This window comes from Neofelis nebulosa, chromosome 11 (assembly GCF_028018385.1).
Source record: "Neofelis nebulosa isolate mNeoNeb1 chromosome 11, mNeoNeb1.pri, whole genome shotgun sequence".
Taxonomy (NCBI): Eukaryota; Metazoa; Chordata; class Mammalia; order Carnivora; family Felidae; genus Neofelis; species Neofelis nebulosa.
Window position 1 is genome coordinate 92765811 of NC_080792.1, and position 17144 is coordinate 92782954.

The window sequence follows — 17144 nt, forward strand, 5'->3', positions numbered from 1 at the left end:
TAATTTCAGCCTTCTTAGATGACTGTTTCCCTGGGAATAGGAGCAAAGATTAAAACTGGGCCTGAACAGTTGGAATTTATCAGGTGTCAATGAGCCACTTCCCTTAATCGCCCTTCTGAAAGCCTAATTGCTCTCCCCACACTTCGGCTCTCATTAAAGTAACCGGCCGAGGCTTCGGAGGGGAGCCCACACCGAGGAGGCGGCAGGCCGACCCCCAGCTGGCCGGGAGGCGAGCACAGACCCCAGCGGCAACCGGTCCACGGGCAGCAATTATAACCGTTAGCCAGCCATTAAAGTAAACTGTCATCATAAACTGTTTCCTATATCACAATTAATAAACGACAACAATAAACGAAAATAAAAGGTCCATCATTTCATTTTTATGTCACGGGGGTCTGCTGACGTCTGTTACACAGTGACACGCGCAGTGTGTTCGCAGTCAGAAGAACCGAGGGCCAGCGTTGTGTGAGCTCCGCCAGCCGGGTCTCCGAGAATCACCGAGACACCATGAGGTCGCTGTCAGCGTCTTCAAGCCCCGTATTTTCATCCAGTTCTTATCCAGAGGTTGTGACGTGATCTAACTGAATCAATACTTAACTGAGACGTTTCGTAAGGAAACCCCCGTTCTGACCCCTTCCAGGAGGATACGAATATGCCCTCCCCAGGAAGGAGGCTAGCTGCGACAGCAGGTGCAGTGCTCATATCTCTCTATGGCTCGGTGTCCTCCTCTGTAGGATGGGGATTTGAAGGCTGGCTGTGAAGCTCAGATGATCGGCAGCAGGCAAGGCAGCTTGTCCGGCGCCTACCACCCTGAAAGCAACATGTGAGGGTTTTCCACTATTTGTTATGATTATTAATTACGATTGCTACTTTGTGTTATCAGCTATGCCCTGCAGGTATGCGAGGTCTCAACCCCTGCTCTAATGCCTTTCCACTCTTCTTTCCCACTCTGTTCCCGCGTTGGCAGGAAACAAGAAAAGCCAGGAAACCAGGAAACCAGGCAGGAAAAGGCAGGAAACCAGGAAAAAGAAAGGACAGCAGTTGGAAAACAGATTGGCGTCACTGTAGGATTCCGAATACCTAGATTTCCAATTCTCTGTGGAGGTTTTCCACAGACTGCATGGCAGGAAGCATCCTTCAGGCCACGTTGCCTTCAAGAAAAGCCCATGGGTGTCATCACTTTGTAAGACAGTGTGGCGGGAAAGACTGAAACTAAGGATGCGATGCTCTGGGACCGCGACCCCCTTTCTGAGAGGCCACTCGAGAGGGTACTTTGGCGAGTGCACCGGCCGTCAGGATGACACATACAAAAGTGGTTAACTTTTAAAAATTAACCGAATCTTTAAAAAAACTGGCAAACAACATTCTCCTTCTTTCGTCTGTAGTTCCCTGAGTTTTGACACACGTATGGGTTCTGGACCTAGCAGCACAGCCAGGGCCCATGAAATTCCCTCGCGGACGTTCCTTCCCTTTATGCTCCCACCCTCGCCCGCCCGCCTCTGGCAACTGGGACCGCTTCTCCATCAGTACAGGTGTTGGGTTTTTTGTTTTGTTCTGTTTTTGAGAATAAGACAGGAATGGAAAGATGTGATGGGCCTTCTGAGATTGGCTATCATCTCTAATAATGCAAAATCGAAACTAATCTAAAAGTACACCCACAGGGGAATAGTTAAGTAAACAGGTAAAAACAGCGTGTGAAATACCACGCAGCGGTAAAAAAATAAATAAATAAATAAATAAATAAATAAGGTAGGCATATATGCGTTAACACTGATAAAACTCCATGATACGCTACGTTACCACTCATGCGAATTCCCTCCCCTACATAAGGTTCTACGTAAGCGCCCAAAAGACTGCCAGGAAGACCCCAACTAGACGAATGGTTACCTGATAGGGGCTGAAATGCTCTCTGCAGACAGCCCATCCCTCATCCTGCTAGCCCGTGGCCACCTCCCTCACCGCCCCACCACCACTCCCCCACCTCACCCTCAGCTCTGTGACATGTTGGGATAGAGACTCTCCAGCACAGTCCCCCCAGTTCTGCTGTTCACGCCCGCTCTCCTTACCCAGTTTAGACACCACGTTCTACGGTAATCAGCAGACTCTTGCTACACCCTGCCCCCTCCAACTCTCCTGGCTGTCTTGCCATGTGTTAGACTCACCTAGAGAAAAACCACCCCCAGCTAAATCTCCCCCTCGTTTCCTACATGGTTGCACCCAGGCAGGTAAAGGTGGTTGGGGGAAACACCCACCTGCACCCGCTGGTATCACTGTAAATTCTCAACTGACAACCTGATAATTGATTATTACCCCCAACGGCTGCTGGTACAAAAGCAGCAGAAGCACGTTAGCAGACCAGCTTTTCTCTGCCCCAACGTATGTAAGAGTTCTCACTGGCTGGGGAAGGAGAAGGGACCAGAAGCCTTCTGCATACCGGATCGAGATGGAGATAACGAGTGTCTTCCACTGACACGATCCAGAAGCCCCGAGAGAGCTGGTTCAGCACCCAGACTTACTTCTCCTTCCCGTCCAGTGAGGACGTCTGACCAAGAGATGGCCAGTGAGATGTCTGGTTTTGATTTGCAAGAGCCACCTCCGAGATGGGTTCCAATGACTCCGAAGAGTGTAAGAGCCCAGGACACCTGGGAGGATTATGGGGTATGGAAATAAAACCGTTCTCTTGGCTACAGCAGGATTAGGAAGAAATAAGTGGAATTTCCTCTCTGGGCACTAACAGCTGCACGGACCAGCTGGTAGGGTGATGTGAGTGGAATATGGCGTAGCTGATCACCAGCCGGACTCCGTGTTCCCCGGGGAGGGCGACTGAGCCTACATGGTCTTTGCTGAATAACTAAAGAAGCGGGTAAGCTGGTTCAGGGTAAAGGGAGAATATCTCAATGAGGGCATCTCGCGTGATGCCCAGATCCCAGCGGAAGGCTTCTGGAACGTGAATATGGGCAACGCCTGGTCAGGGCCGGGTTAAGTGATTTAACAGTGGTCATGTTCGTGTTCCGGGCAGGTGCACAGAGGGCGTCCTCCACATGGTGACTCTGGGACCCAGGTCCTCTCCACCTTGTGGTTCTGTCCTCCTTCGAGGCTTCTTCGTCCAGCTGGTGGATGGGGAACGAGAGCTGGGCTTCTCCGGGCCGGGCCTTCCGGGCACACGCCATGTCCGTGTGCAGTGCGCTGACCAAATCTCAGGCATTTGCTTTATGCGGCTGCCGGGACACCAGGAACTTTAGCTGAGCTGCGTTCCCAAGAGAGGAGGAAACTGGGGTTTGGTGAGCCAGCAGCAGCGTGTATAGTCTCCAAACTAAGCAGGTGAATCTCCTTCCTGCCCCCTCGCCGCCGGGTAGGACCGAGCTCCCCTAGGCTCCCTAGCCTCGGAAGCGGGGGTGTGAGGTCGAGGTGGACAGCGACGCCAGGGGAACGAAGACACATCGGAGCCAGGAGGGCTCCCTGACGAATTAGCACATGCTGGCCACAGAGGCTTTCCGGGATCACCTGTAAGTGCACCCCTTGCTGTGCAGACTGTGGCTAAGTATTTTTAGCAGGGCCAAAAGTTCCCTTAAGCACCGTAATTATCCCAGTTGGAGATGTCAGGAGAGTTTACAGTTAAGGAAGAAGTTAGTCTGCCGTAAGCAAGATAATGAGGTACACCCTGTGCTGTTTTTATGGCTTTGGAACAGAACATTCCTGCGGCCGCCTTTACATACGGACGGAGGACTCAATTGTCCTTTGGGGAACCATCGAGACATAATTTCTCTTCAGTAGAGCAGGGTAAGTTATTCTGACCCACACAGCTCACACCTCAGGAGGGAAGAAAATAAATCAGCACTCTGTGGAAAATCTTCCTTCATTAGGCCCGGCTCTGATGAGGCCCCGTGGGCCTTGCTGGTCTGAAGGCAACACGCAGGCTGACTTCTCCAGAAATAAAAAGAGACCCGAGGTTATGTAAGAGGCTTTCCCGGAAACCGAGGGCTGTTGAAGGGAAATGGGACACGGGAACTTGGATCCTCGCAGGAAAGAAGTCATCTGTCGTAATAAATGGCCTCAGAGAGGGGAAGTGGGCTGTGATGCGGAGGGTATGGGGGGGAGGGAGTCAACACAGCACGTGTGTGGCCAGATAGGCACATATACATGTACATACAGTAACACACGCAGTGGTACCCACTTCTGGGGGAGCACCCCATCACGACACGTTTTTTCACATTTACGCGGCAAAACGCACACAAACGTAATTGCAGTAAGTGTGCTAAACGAACACTTTACACGGTTCCTCATTATTAGACCGGGAAATGCTTTTGCCGCAAACCTCCGAAAAAAATTTCTGGGTCGTAGAGACATATTTTATGTAATTTGGGAATTGTGGATGAGGGACTGCAGATCGGTGAGGGTGCACAGAGGCCCTTGCACAGTCCCGGGCACGTGCAGGAACGCTGTACACATCGACACTACATCTTGGGCGTTGGAAGAGGGTTTCGAGGATCGGTCTGGGAGAGCCAACAAGAGAAGAGGGTTGAGGAGCGACAGAGATCCAGAAGAGCACTGTGCAGCCTGAACGAGGAGGTGAGCCACCAAATGCTCCTGTCCCTGGAGGAAGCAGGGTGTGCATGATGAGAACTCGTGCTTTGGCACTGGATCAGCTTACACGGGCCCCCAGCCCCAGCATCTCCTCGTGGGTGACCTTGGACGAGATACCTAGCCTTTCCGTGCCTCCTGGAACCCAGCTGTGCCGCGGAGACGCGAAGTGGTCTTTCCTCGGGGGCCCTGGGGGGCCGCCACCAGAGGCCGGGCCCCGTGACGGTAAGTCACTACTTTTGTCAGTGAGGAGCAGGCGGTGGAGACAGACTGCATTTGGGGAAAAAGCGTGTGTGCCCAGGGGGCAGCGAGGGAAGGAAATCATTCTAGGGAACGTTGTTTCGGTCACACTCAGGGAATGCAGACTCCTCACTGGACACACGGGCTCAGAGAGGTAAGGTGACTGGCCCGATGTCACACAGGAAATCCTTCACAAAGCCTGCTTTGGGACTTCTGTCTTCTCCTTTCTGGTGCTGCCTTTCCCCCGCCATATTCCTTTATTTTTCTACTACAGGAGCAAACGAGCCCAGGTTTTCTTGGGATCAGTGTCAGTGTGACTTCAACGGGGATGGAAACGTGACGTATTGAGCACGATAGATGGGGACCGCATTCCCGAATCCGTGGCTGGTGCAGCTCACACCTACGAGAGCCAGTGGCCCGCAGGTCATGCTCCGAGATGCAGACAGATCCAGAACGCTCCGTGAGCGTGCAGTTTCCGGCCCCGGGCTAGAATTTAGAAAAGGCTGCCTCAAACTGTTCCTGCGCTTTAAGATGCCACCAGGGCCCGAAGCCTGGGGTGAACTACTCAGAACGAGGCTGTGCCCCGACTGCCAGGGATGCCGTCTGGGCGGGGAAATCCATTGAGTGAGACAGAGCCCGAGAGAAGGGGCATACACAATAGAAGCCACGGTGCCTGGTGCAGAGGCACCAACATAGGACCATTCGGGGAAGTATTTTTGCCTGCCCAGTCCTTGCACCTTACTGTACCGCCCACAATGTCCTCAGGGTCCACCGGCATTGTAGCACAGTGTCAACATTTCATTTCCTTTTCTGGACGAATCCCGTCCCCTTGTAGTCAGGCGTTGTGAGCCACGCTGCTGGGAGCACAGCTGTCCAAATAACCGTCTGGGTCTCTGCTCTCAGCTCTGCAGAATCATTCTTGCTGATCCCTTACAAGGCACTGTGCCGGAACCTTCCGCAGCTGTCCCTGTATGGGAAGTCCGGGACGCACAGCTTTTCTTTCTACTACTCATTCACCTTCTCTGCCTCTGAGCAAGTGTCAGTGAATCTGCTGGATTTAATTGTCCTCGTTTTACTTAGGCGTTCTTCTAAATCACTAGTGTTTTAGCAAGCCCCTTTTATCATTCCTGGAAGATTATATGCTCCTTTGTAACGGGGACCTCAACTAAGGCATTCCCCTCCTGCCACTGTCCGCAGTCCCCAGAGAAAACGTACTAGCCCTGTGTGCCACCTTGCTGAGTAATGACGGCCAATCTTATCGAGCCATGTTGAAAATAACGGATTAAAGTCACTCTTCCCTGGGAATACACTGGCATCCACCTAAGACCTAAAGCATCTTAACCGAAAGCAATTTCTAATGCAGGGATTTGTGACATCTGGCCACCTAGATGGAGGGAAGGATAATCGGAATTTGAGGGCTTTTTTAGGTTAGGAAGACACCTCAGCACAACACGTGCCCATCAGCTGGGTCTGTCAGCTTTGCACTTAGCAGCGTCTGCAGTCAGCCACAAAAGCTGCCCGCGCCTCCCGGCCTGGCGGCTTTGCCAGCGGCCCGGCGGGTCCTGAGACGGAGCCTGTTCTTCACGGCCGCCCGGTCCTCCTAACAGCCGGAACATCCCCTCAAAGGTCATTTTTGTTTTCGAAAGATGTGACATTTTTTCAGTTGGTTAATGACAAACTGGGGATCTGCAGTGTGTAGGTCTGTGGTGCTCAGATCAGAGACAGCCATATGGCTCATGTTTGAATTTCAGACTGTGGGCGAATGTAGGAGAATTTGCTCCTTCGCGGGCTCGCTCCCCATCTGGCCCCCGGGGAGTCACAGCTCGTGACACTTGGGTGTCGGCTGGTCCTTTCCTTGGGTGGCTCCGGGACTCACGGCTGGCTGTTCTGTTTTCCTGGAGTGGTGATTTTTAAGTTATTTTGGTCCCTGGTCTGGACACCAGCAAATTGCAGACGCGGTGCTTACGCGCCCCACCTGCAGGGGGCGCCCCTCTCTCCCGGCTGGCCTCCGTGCTCACCCCTCCATGTCCAGGCTCCACCCAGCACTCAGAGCCACCCTGCACGAGCTGCAAACAAGGCTCCGGTCCAACCAGGAGTTTTCCTTGCACTTAGAAGGATCCCCATCACAGCCAGGTGGCCCCGCCCAGGGCCCCCGTCTCCCGCCCCAGCACCACCCTGTGCCCCACCTCCCCTACCCCTAGACACGATGCACGTCAGCCCTTGGGGTCCCCTTTCCTGTGATAACCAGCCCGCCTCTGCTCAGAGCGCTGGCTCAAATGTCACACCCTCTGGGGACACCACTTCCGCCAAAGGGCCATCCGCCCCAGGACTTTCATGTGTGGCCCAGTGGCACGATCTGAAACGACCTTGTCCGTTTACCGCTTTGCTCGTGTGCTGCGTGCCCCTTCCCCGCCCCTCACCATGAGGACTCCGGAAAAGCAGTCACACTGGCGAAGCTGCGTCCAATGCCGTGAACCCCGCCCGGCCCGCGGCAGGTGCTTGAGGGGCATCTGAAGAACAGACAAGCGTATCCCCGAGTTGCTAGAGAATTGCATGACACACGGTCTGTGAGGCTGGGTGGGGGCTGGACGCCGAGCTGAGGCTGCACCGACGTCACCTACCTTCACGATGACCGACAGGTGCCACCGGGCGGCAGAGGCTGCAGACTGGGGACCTCCCTCGATGTCACGTCTGAGCCCCAGAATGACTATACCAGGTCAGTTTTCAGAATGTTTTTGAAGATTGAGCCAGTGTTAACACATTGGAGGGTTTATGTTAAATCCTGGTTTCTAGATTCTGTCCTTATAACCGCCCCCCAATAAAAAAATCTGCCAGCCCCAGGCTCACATTTCACACAGCAACCTGTGGCTGGTGCTGGGCAGCACCTGCTCCTTGTCACTGGGGCTGATTGCTTGCTACCGCAGTCCCTGCCATTGTTACCCTTGCCAACTGGCTCCCCAGGAGCATCTGAGTTCCTGGGATGAACAGGGGTGCGGTGATCACAGCAGGAGCCTCGAATCCCAAGGGTCTGTCTTTCTGCAGCAAGGGCGGGTTGAGGCAGGAGACCCACAGTGGCCGTAACCTCCCCCACCTGAGGCAGGCCCCCTGGGGTCACGGATCGGGCTAACGTGGCTGTGGGTGATGCTGGCCGCACGCCTGCCCCCCAGGAAGCTGATGGCCACGAGCTTTGTGCTCCCATCCCGCCTGGGAGGGCGATTCCACTCTGCCTGTAAGTCCAAGCCTTCCAGCCCTCAGACGCTGGGAGCCAGGCAGCGTCCCACACTGCCACCTAGCTCTCCACCGTCAGCCAGGAGAGGGGCAGAGACAATGCGTGTCTGACCGCCCGACACAGTGAACAGGGAGCTCTCACAGGCGCGCTCTTGATCAGTCAGGCCGTGCCCCACACCTCCTGACGGCCCGCCGGGATCGGGCAGGGAAGGAGCTGGCAGGCGGCCGGTGTTCTCGGATTTGCCCCTAAAACCAGGGCTTGAGGGGAGGCACTGTGTACAGTCATGTCGGTCCTGCTTGATGTGCCGCTCCGCTTCTGGACCCTTCCCTCCACACACAGACACACACGCACACACGCACGTACAGGCACACGCGTGCACGGGCCTCGTCTCCCTACTGCACGGCACTCGGGAAAGATGTTGTCAGAGAAAAGCTGTCAAGATCCGAGGTGCAGAGTTTAGTTTGTCAGGTAGGACCCCTGGCACTCGGCTTTTCTGTTGAGCTCTAACACCACCTAGAACGTGGTAGAACACTTCTTAGGTTGGTCCTGTTCCTCACCCCACAGGGTGCTCGTCTCCTCCCGGAGTCGTCCCTGTCTGTAGTGGGACAAAGAGGTCCTCTCAGATTGACGTCCGCCTGGAACCCCAGGGGTGACCTTATTTGGGAACAGGGCCTTCACAGATGTCATTAGTTAGGGATCCCAAGACGAAGTCATCCTGAATTCAGGGTGGGCCTTAAGTCAAGGACTGGTGTCCTTGTACGAAAGGAGCGGCAGAAAGATGCATCGGGGGAAGGAGGCCACGTGAAGACAGAGGCAGAGGAATGCCTAGGGCCACCAAGAGCTGGAAGAGGCAGGACGTGTTGAAGGGGACATGGCCCTGCCCACACTTTGATCTGATTTCAGATCTGCTGCCTCCAGAACTGCAAGGGAGTAAACTGTGGTTGTTTTAAGCCACCCAGCTCGTGGACGCTATAGCATGCTCTGTGGGGGATTGCAAATCACCCTGGACCGTAATTACTGGTCTCCTCATTTGACTGTAAGTCTCTGTATCCTTGGTTCTGACCATGGCATGTAGCCGGCAGGATTCAGAGCTTGATGGACGAGTGAGCAAGTCAGTGAATGAGTAAACGGACGTGGCTGTGTGAACCCGTGGTGCTGGTGGAGCCACTGAGGCATCATCCCACCAAGAGCCGCGCCCCTCTCTCTGGGCTGAGAACACATGGAGGCAACGGATCCGGCCTGCAGACCCCTCGTCCCCATTCCGGTCCCGAGAGTGGTCAGATTACTAGGGCTCAGTCTTGGGCCTAATGCTCAGAGCGGCCTCTTGAGGGCATTCACCTAAAAGAAGTCATGCTGTCTGTTGAAATTAGGAGAGGCGATGCAGGGGTGAGCAGACGCCTCTGTGCACACCTGCGCTGCCTCAAAGCTCAGTCACCATCATCGCCGTGGGATGACCCGTGGGAGCAAGAGGAGGCGTGAGGAGGCGGCCTCCATCCTGCTTCCCCACGGATCCTGTGCACAGCTGGCAACAGTGACCGAAATGTCCACCCTCGCCACCCCACCCGCCCTTTGGCTGTCCGGTCTGCACCGGAAAGAGCACGTACAGTTTGAGGACAGGAAAACGTCACGACCTCGGTCCCCGATCGGCGTGTCGCGTCTGCCGCTCTCGGCCTCCGTGGGCCTCGCAGCACCAGGTTACCTGACTGAGAGCAGGTCCGGGAGGGCAGGGGGCTCCTGGAAGCGCCGGGTGTCGGGGGCGAGGCGGACGGGCAGGTGGGAAGGGGTGGCCAGGAACCTGCCCCCATGGGTGGACTCTGTGTCCCCGCACAGCCACGCAGCAGGACAGGACAGCCATGCAGCTGAGGAGGAAGGGCCCTTCGGCTGGGAAGGGTGAAATCCAGTTCGCCCCGCTTGGCGGCTGCAGGGAAATGGGGCGATTTCAGGCCCCGGGCGACATGAGGTCGCCTTCCTCCGCCTACAGGAAGTCTTTCTGTTCAGCCGAGGAAACGAGCCGGGGACCTGGTTTCCAGGCCAGCGGACATGCGAACGCCCCCCTTGTCTACGTCACAGCCTCCCCGGTTCTCCTTTCGGGAAGCCGCCCAACACACGGCAGCCATGCTCCAAAGGGGGTCATGTGACCCGCGCCCAGCCAATCCAAAGATGGCAGCCTCAGGCCCATTGTGATTGGCTCGGAGATAGACACATGGCTCAGTCACGAGCCAATGAGGCTCAAGTCCGGGACATTTACCGGAAGGGCCCGGAAGAGGAAGAAAAAGAGGTTGTTTGTAGAAGACCGGTCTCTGCACTGCAGCAGGCGACCCGAGGGACAGCGTGTCTGAGACCGGCTGCGGTGTCCGCACCAAGCGGGGCCGCGTCTGGGTGGTGCCCGCCCTGGGAGTCCCGCCTTCTGGTTACGGCGGCCCGGGTGTGGCGGAGCTGTGTGGACGGATGCCCGCAGGTGCACGCGAGACCCGGGGAAGGTGGCTTGCGCGGAGGCCGACCGCCACGCGCCCGGTGCTGCAGAGACCACCCATCAGCCGTGTTCGGTCTGAGGCCCCTCTTCTCGGAGCTTCCCACTCACAGGAGTCAACATTTTATCTTCCATGGACTTTTCCTAACATGGGAGGCATCTCATACTTCCAGAAATTTCTGCCTGGTTGATGCTTCCTGGTGACATATAGAGGCACTCGCATCTCATCAATAACTTCTGTCGGAGATGTATTTTTCAGGAAGATTTGCTTCCAGGAAGCTTGTCTGCAGACAGCTAATTCCATTCGTGTGATTTGTTACCATCTCACAGTTTGATTCACACCGTCTCTGGAAGATTAGGGGAGCATCTTTGGGGGTTCTTCCAGCGTTCTTCGGTTGTCAGTGACAGGTTGGTTTTGACCAGTTTAAAGAGGAAGGGGTTTCGTAGAAGGTTATGGGTGGGGCGCCTGGGTGGCTTAGTCAGTTAAACGTCTGATTTCAGCTCAGGTCATGATCTCATGGTTGGTGGGTTCAAGCCCCATGTGGAGCTCTGTGCTGACAGCTCAGAGCCTGGATCCTGTCTCCCTCTCTCTCTGTGCCTCTCCTGCTCACACGGTGTCTCTCTCTCAAAAATAAATGAACATTTTTAAAAATTAAAAAAAAAAAAAGAAGGTTAAGGGGTACCTTACGAAGTAGAAAGTTAAGCTGAGACTCTGGACTTAGGCTGGAGAGGAAGGAACAAGGCAGCAGAACCAGGGTAGGTCACAGGAACAGAGGGCACCTGTGGGGACGCCCCTTGGAGGGGATGTCTTGACTGATGGCTGCACCCACATCCAGTGGGAGGAATGTCACTCCCAGAGCAAATTCGGGATGCTGCCACCCAAAAAAAGGGTGATCAGCAAAACAGCACATGCTTGTTATACCCTGTGTTGCCGTCTCTCTCTTGATGGACAGAGGGATTGTAGTCAAAATATTTAAGGGCCAGTATGACACTGACTAATCAGAGAGGGAGCCATGGGGATGGGTCTCCTGGACATACCAGCTGAACAGCAGCCCAACTGTAGGCGTTCAGATTCCACTCTTACAGAATCATTTCTTTCCCTGAAGGCTGGAGAGGTTGACACAGAAACACACTGCTTTCTTGTTTACCTTGTCTCCCTCCTCTGTATATTCTCTGGATAATTTTGGAACCAGCGTGTCCAAGGGTATGAGTACCGGGTTAGGAATTCTGACATTCTGTCATTTCAGCTGCCCTACTGACATTGAGCCCCATCGTCTTATTTGCACGTCAGATTTCCCATCGTGAAACTGGGGTTGTGGTCCTTTAACTCTAATCGAATCCGACAACGGTTCCTTAGAATCCTCCTTACCTAGCATCTCTCTGTGACGGATGACAAGTTCATTAACTGTCTGAAAGCAACGTTTCCCGAGGAAGACCGCCACTGGTCTTGCAGCCGCTCCCTCGGATGGAAAAGCACGGTCGCCAGGGACTTGAAGATCCCCGTCTTGTGAGCTGACGACAGTTAGAAGTACACACACTTAGCATTACTGCTCTCGAAGCCAGCTTTACTTGGAGAAACCCACCTCCTCTTCCAAAGGAAAAAAAAAAAAAAGCACAAAGCCAAACGGTGTCTCTTTTCATCCAGGAGAACAACAGCTTAATTGCCTCAGCCATTTGGTTACCAAATGCAGTGATACGTTCACTAATGAAATGTCTCATGCTATTTGGCTCCTTTGAGGGGAGAAAAGAAAAAAATAAGCTCACCCCAATCTATAAATCAAGTTGAATAATTCTGTTCCCCTCTAAAGGAACTTTTTCCCACCCTCTGTGTGTTACGTTATCTGTGTCCAACAGACGGTGGCAGAGGGAAAGATGACAGGACGCTCTAGCAAATCTAATGAAGGAGCTCCAAATATTGTATCCAAATAAATGAAGTGAATAATGCAAGCGCTCATTCCTGGTTTTTTGTTTTTTGTTTTTGTTTGTTTTTTATAACCACCCCCAGCGCGCGAACCACAAGAAGACGTGACTCACGATGGCTGAGTTGCGAGGTGCCACCAACACGCGTTTCTTAGCGGAAAACAGGCAGCGTCATTGCTGTGTTGGATTTCAGGACTTTGTTTGGGAAGTGAGCAAGAACGGGAAGGTGGGAGAAGAAGAATCACAGCCTTTTTTCCAAGTCCAAGTTTTTGCTTCGGATTCCGTCGGACGGCAGAAGACAGGTTCCTGGGAGTGAAGTCTTCCTGGATCTGCGGGCAGGCCACCCGTGGGAGATGTCGTCCATGAGGAGAACGCTGCTCAGATGCGGCTCCCACCATGGCAGGCCCTTGTCGTTTTCTGGCTGCAGCACTGAGATCCTTCTCGGGAAGCCTCCCCGGGTGTGGCGATTTCAACAACATCCTAGGGCTGAAGATGAGGCCATGCTCAGCAGATTCACTGAGCGCTCGCCATAGGCCAGGAATTGCTCTAAATAACTTATTATTTCTTATGACAAACTACAATATAAAACTAGTGAAGTATCTTCATTATAAAACAGAACAGCTCACTGAATATCACTAATAGTAACATTAGCTAAACATTAAATTATTATTTTGTTATTTATTTATTACAGATAATTTATTACTTAATTATTATCAACTCAATCCTTGCAATTATAATTTGAGGTGGCTCGTTATTGTCCCCATTTTACAGATTAGAGAACTAAAGCAGGGAGACTTGTAAATGCGTTACCTGCACGGGATCAAGAGGCAGAAAGGCCGGCAGCTGAACCCAGGAAGTGTGGCTTTGGCTCCTTCTTGCCTTTTCAGGACCACATTCCATTGCCTTTCCTGAGGAATAAAATGCCTCTAGGTGCCCCTACGGATGTCTGTTTATAACATTATACAATTCTTGGGGCGCCTGGGTGGCTCAGTCGGTTAAGCGTCTTACTTTTGGTTTTGGCTCAGGTCATGATCTCCCAGTTCGTGAATTCAAGCCCCGCGTCGGGCTCTGTGCTCATGGCAAACAGCCTGCTTGGGATTCTTTTTCACCCTCTGTCTCTGCCCTGCTCTCTCTCTCTCTCTCTCTCTCTCTTTCTCTGCCCCCTCTCCTGCTCTCTCTCTCTCTCAAAATAGATAAATAAACATTAAAAAAATAATGCTGTAGATAGGGTGATTTGGTGCTAATGGGGGTGCCCTGAGCATCCTCCCCAAACAGAGTGGCTGACTGAAATTCCACTTCCCTCCTGCCCGTGGTACCACATCACTTAGGTGGCACCACAGACTGGACACCTTACTGATTTGGAAACGGGGGACGGCGTCTGCTGCTTTTGCCAATCATCTGGTGGCCGTCGCCCCTCTGTGTGGGTCCTGGCTAAGTTTGCTGTGCCTGGTCCCCCCCCCCCACACACACACCTTAGAGAATTTGGACTCCTCGTGTCCAAAGACACTGCGATACAGTTACAGCACAGCTCCCTGCGTCTTGCTTTGTTATTTTCATATAATTTACGGACCACACAGTAAAACACCCAACCTTGTACTCAACATGGCGTTGAAATTGAGGAGCGGCAGTGCACGCGAAGTAGTTTTTGAAATCAGGAAAGGTGGATGGGGGGTACTTTCAGAGTAACCTTGTTGGGGATGCAGGAGGCTTGCTAAACCCCACCCGGGGCTTCCTGCAACCCTGGGGGGGGGGGCCTGAGCCCTGGGCTCAGCCTCAGTGTCATAAACACACGATCGCTGGCCCAGCCCAGTTAACAGATTGAGGGGCTGCAAGTAATATCATGTTTTGCACACAACATTTAATCTACGGATATAAATCACAAGGAACACGCATCATTGTTTTCAGCTAAGGTGCGCTCCATTGAATCATTGAGAAGTACAGCCTCACTTGAACGGCTGAATGCTTTGAAAACAAAACGGAAAATGGAGAGGTTACATTAAGTGGGACACGCACAGATACAAAGTGGGATCGTCATGTTGAGCGTGTGTGTGTGAGTGTGAGTGTGTGTGTGTGTGTGTGTGCGTGCGTGTGCACCAAGCATATCCATAGGATGCAGGCTCTGAAAACACCCAGGCTAATGTCGTGTCCTGGGTGAGCTACTTAGGAGCTGTGTGATCTTGGGCAAGGACCCGGGAGCTTGGAATTCAAGGCCAGGCACTCCGGTTCCAAGTCCTTGCCCTCAACCATTATGCTGCCCTGCTTCTCTGGCATGATAATACACGGTAAGTCAGGAGACAAATGTCCTTCCCACCCCTTTGCCTCTGATTCCCTCCAGAGCCAAACATAGTTACTAATTTCTTACCTATCATCCCAGTAATACAGAGTTTGATTGAACGGCTACCTGATCTAGTCCTTACATTTGTACATGTATGACATAACAGGACGCAATGTTTCACACCATGCAAAGGTATTCGTTTCTTTTGACATCTTTTACCTAAACCCCATTACATAGAGCTGTCCCTGGTGTGAGCGGGGGTGAGCCACTCCTGGTAGAGTGACATCATGCTGGTGAACTAAGGGGTGGGCAGCTCAGCCCACATCCAGATTGACTTTCCCAAATCCAACCACAATGACAAGACCCCCTTTGATGGCTCTGATGGCACCGTGGCCATCCCTTCCCCAGAAACCATCATACTACCAAAGACACCAGGAACCCTGTATAACCCCATAGACCCTACATAACCGTGGAGTCTGCAGGATCCTGTGTGGTACTAGGAAGCCACACTGGTCCTATAAAGACTAGGGAAACCATCATGGCCCTAGCACGGTGTCCTAGTTAGCTACTGCTATATTTACATCCAAGCATGAAAATCTGATGGCTTAAGTTAATAAATACTTGTTCAGCTCACGAATCTGTGCACTGGCTGCACGTTTCTGCTGGTCTCAGCTGGGCTTCCTGTTGTTCCTATGTCAGCTGGTGAGTCAATCGTCAGGTTGACTTTGCTGATTTTGACCAGACTCTGGTGTCTGGGGCCTTGGCTAGGATGATGCAATCGCCTCTACTAGTCTACATGATGCACTCCCCAGCAGGCTGGCCTGGGCTTGTTGATATGGAGGGAGAAGCTTCCAAAGGGTGACCGGGAGCGGGGCCCTTAAGGCCTGGGGGGGGGGGGGGCGGACCAGTGTCACCCCCACCAAACAAGAAGGCGAGCTCAAGTTCAAAGAGTGTAGAAATAACGCTCCACCTCTTGATAGATGGGGTTGCAAGTCACATTGGAAATGGCGTGTGTACACAGGCAGGAGAACTGGAACCCCTTTCTGCCCTGGAGCCTTGGAGACGCTTCTGTGTCTACAGAAGGCCTGCGGAGCCCAGCCTGCCTTCAAGGGAGCCCCGTGGGTGCCATGGCCAGTTCCCTGTTGACAGACATTTAGGTTGTCCCCAGTGTTTTGTTACTTCCCAGAGCTCTGCAAGAAACATCTGCACATCCCCATCTGTCTTTGTGCAAACATGCAGGCCCAGAGAGAGGATCAAATACCCAGTGTGCTTCGCAGAAGGAATCTTCTCTTTTCTGGGGCGGGGGCGGGGGAGAGGGAGGGTCATTTGGCGAGACATCTAAACAACTACACGCAGGCCCCGCACGAGAACAGAGCTCCTTGAGACCTGCTCCCGAAGGCTCGTTCGTCATCAGAGGCAGTGGTCCTGGGCCCGTGGCCGTCTCTGTGCCAAACCCATTTGCTCAGCACACTTCTGCGGGAGTCAGCATGGGCCTCCCGCGCCTTCCACCGAGTGCGCCTCCTCCCGGGTCTCGCCCTGCCATGCACGCGGAGCAAAGGGATGCAGTAAATCAAATCTCTGCCTGATGGTTCAACACTGCAGAGCACCCCAAATCCCGCCCCGCAGGTCAGTGCTACTGTTTAAGAGGAAAATTCCTCGCCCATCTCTGACCTTGGGAACCAGCCCGGCGCATGCATAGGAATGCCAAAGGCTAAGAGGAAAGCTATTGATCAGGCCTGGAAGGAGAAGGGATAACGGGGAGTCATAAACGCTTATTAACAGCAGAGAAGGGGCTGGCGCTGGGGTTTCTGGCATGAAAATAAAAGGGCAGAGAGGGAAGGTACAGAATTGGAACATAAAATCTCAGAGTTGGAAGGAACCCAGCCATCTACCAAGGTCAACTGAGGGAAGCTTTTAAACATACCAGCCCCCAGGCCCCCTGCCCCAGATCCACCAAGTTGACATTTCTTGGGGGGGGGGGGGGTCTCTCCGTCTGCATTCCCTAAATGCTCTCTGGGTAGATTTTGGGACTTGCTGACACAGCCCAGGGCCGTCATCCACACCCCAACACCCACGAAAGACGGACCTGGACATACCTACGATGATGATAATACCTGTTTACTGAGCACTTACTATAGCCAGGCGGTGGGCTTCATTGCCCAGCCGTCCTCGCCCCCCTATGCTGTGCGTGTAAGTATTTGCCCTACTTCCCATGTAAACAACTGACCATCAGAGACCGGAAGTGAACAAAGGCCCGGGGCTGGGAGGCGGCAGAACCTAGGTTCACACCAGAGACAATGTGATCCCAAAGCCTGTGCCCTCCTTGTCCCTGACTGCCTCTTCTGTGAGATGGGGTGGTGGTAGCAGCCAGCCCAGACCCGTCCCCAAGGCCCCCAAAGCCCTCGCTCTTAGCCCGTAGACCTTACTGC

The 17144-nt window shown here is 53.4% G+C and overlaps 1 long non-coding RNA gene across 1 annotated transcript; it reads right to left on the minus strand.

Moving 5' to 3' along the window:
* Positions 1-358: 358 nt before the first annotated feature.
* On the minus strand, positions 359-10245 carry LOC131489501 (uncharacterized). The gene is made up of 2 exons (XR_009250605.1): positions 9750-10245; positions 359-810 (listed from the first exon to the last, which is right to left on the minus strand). It is a non-coding gene; the product is annotated as an uncharacterized LOC131489501 (long non-coding RNA).
* Positions 10246-17144: the final 6899 nt, after the last annotated feature.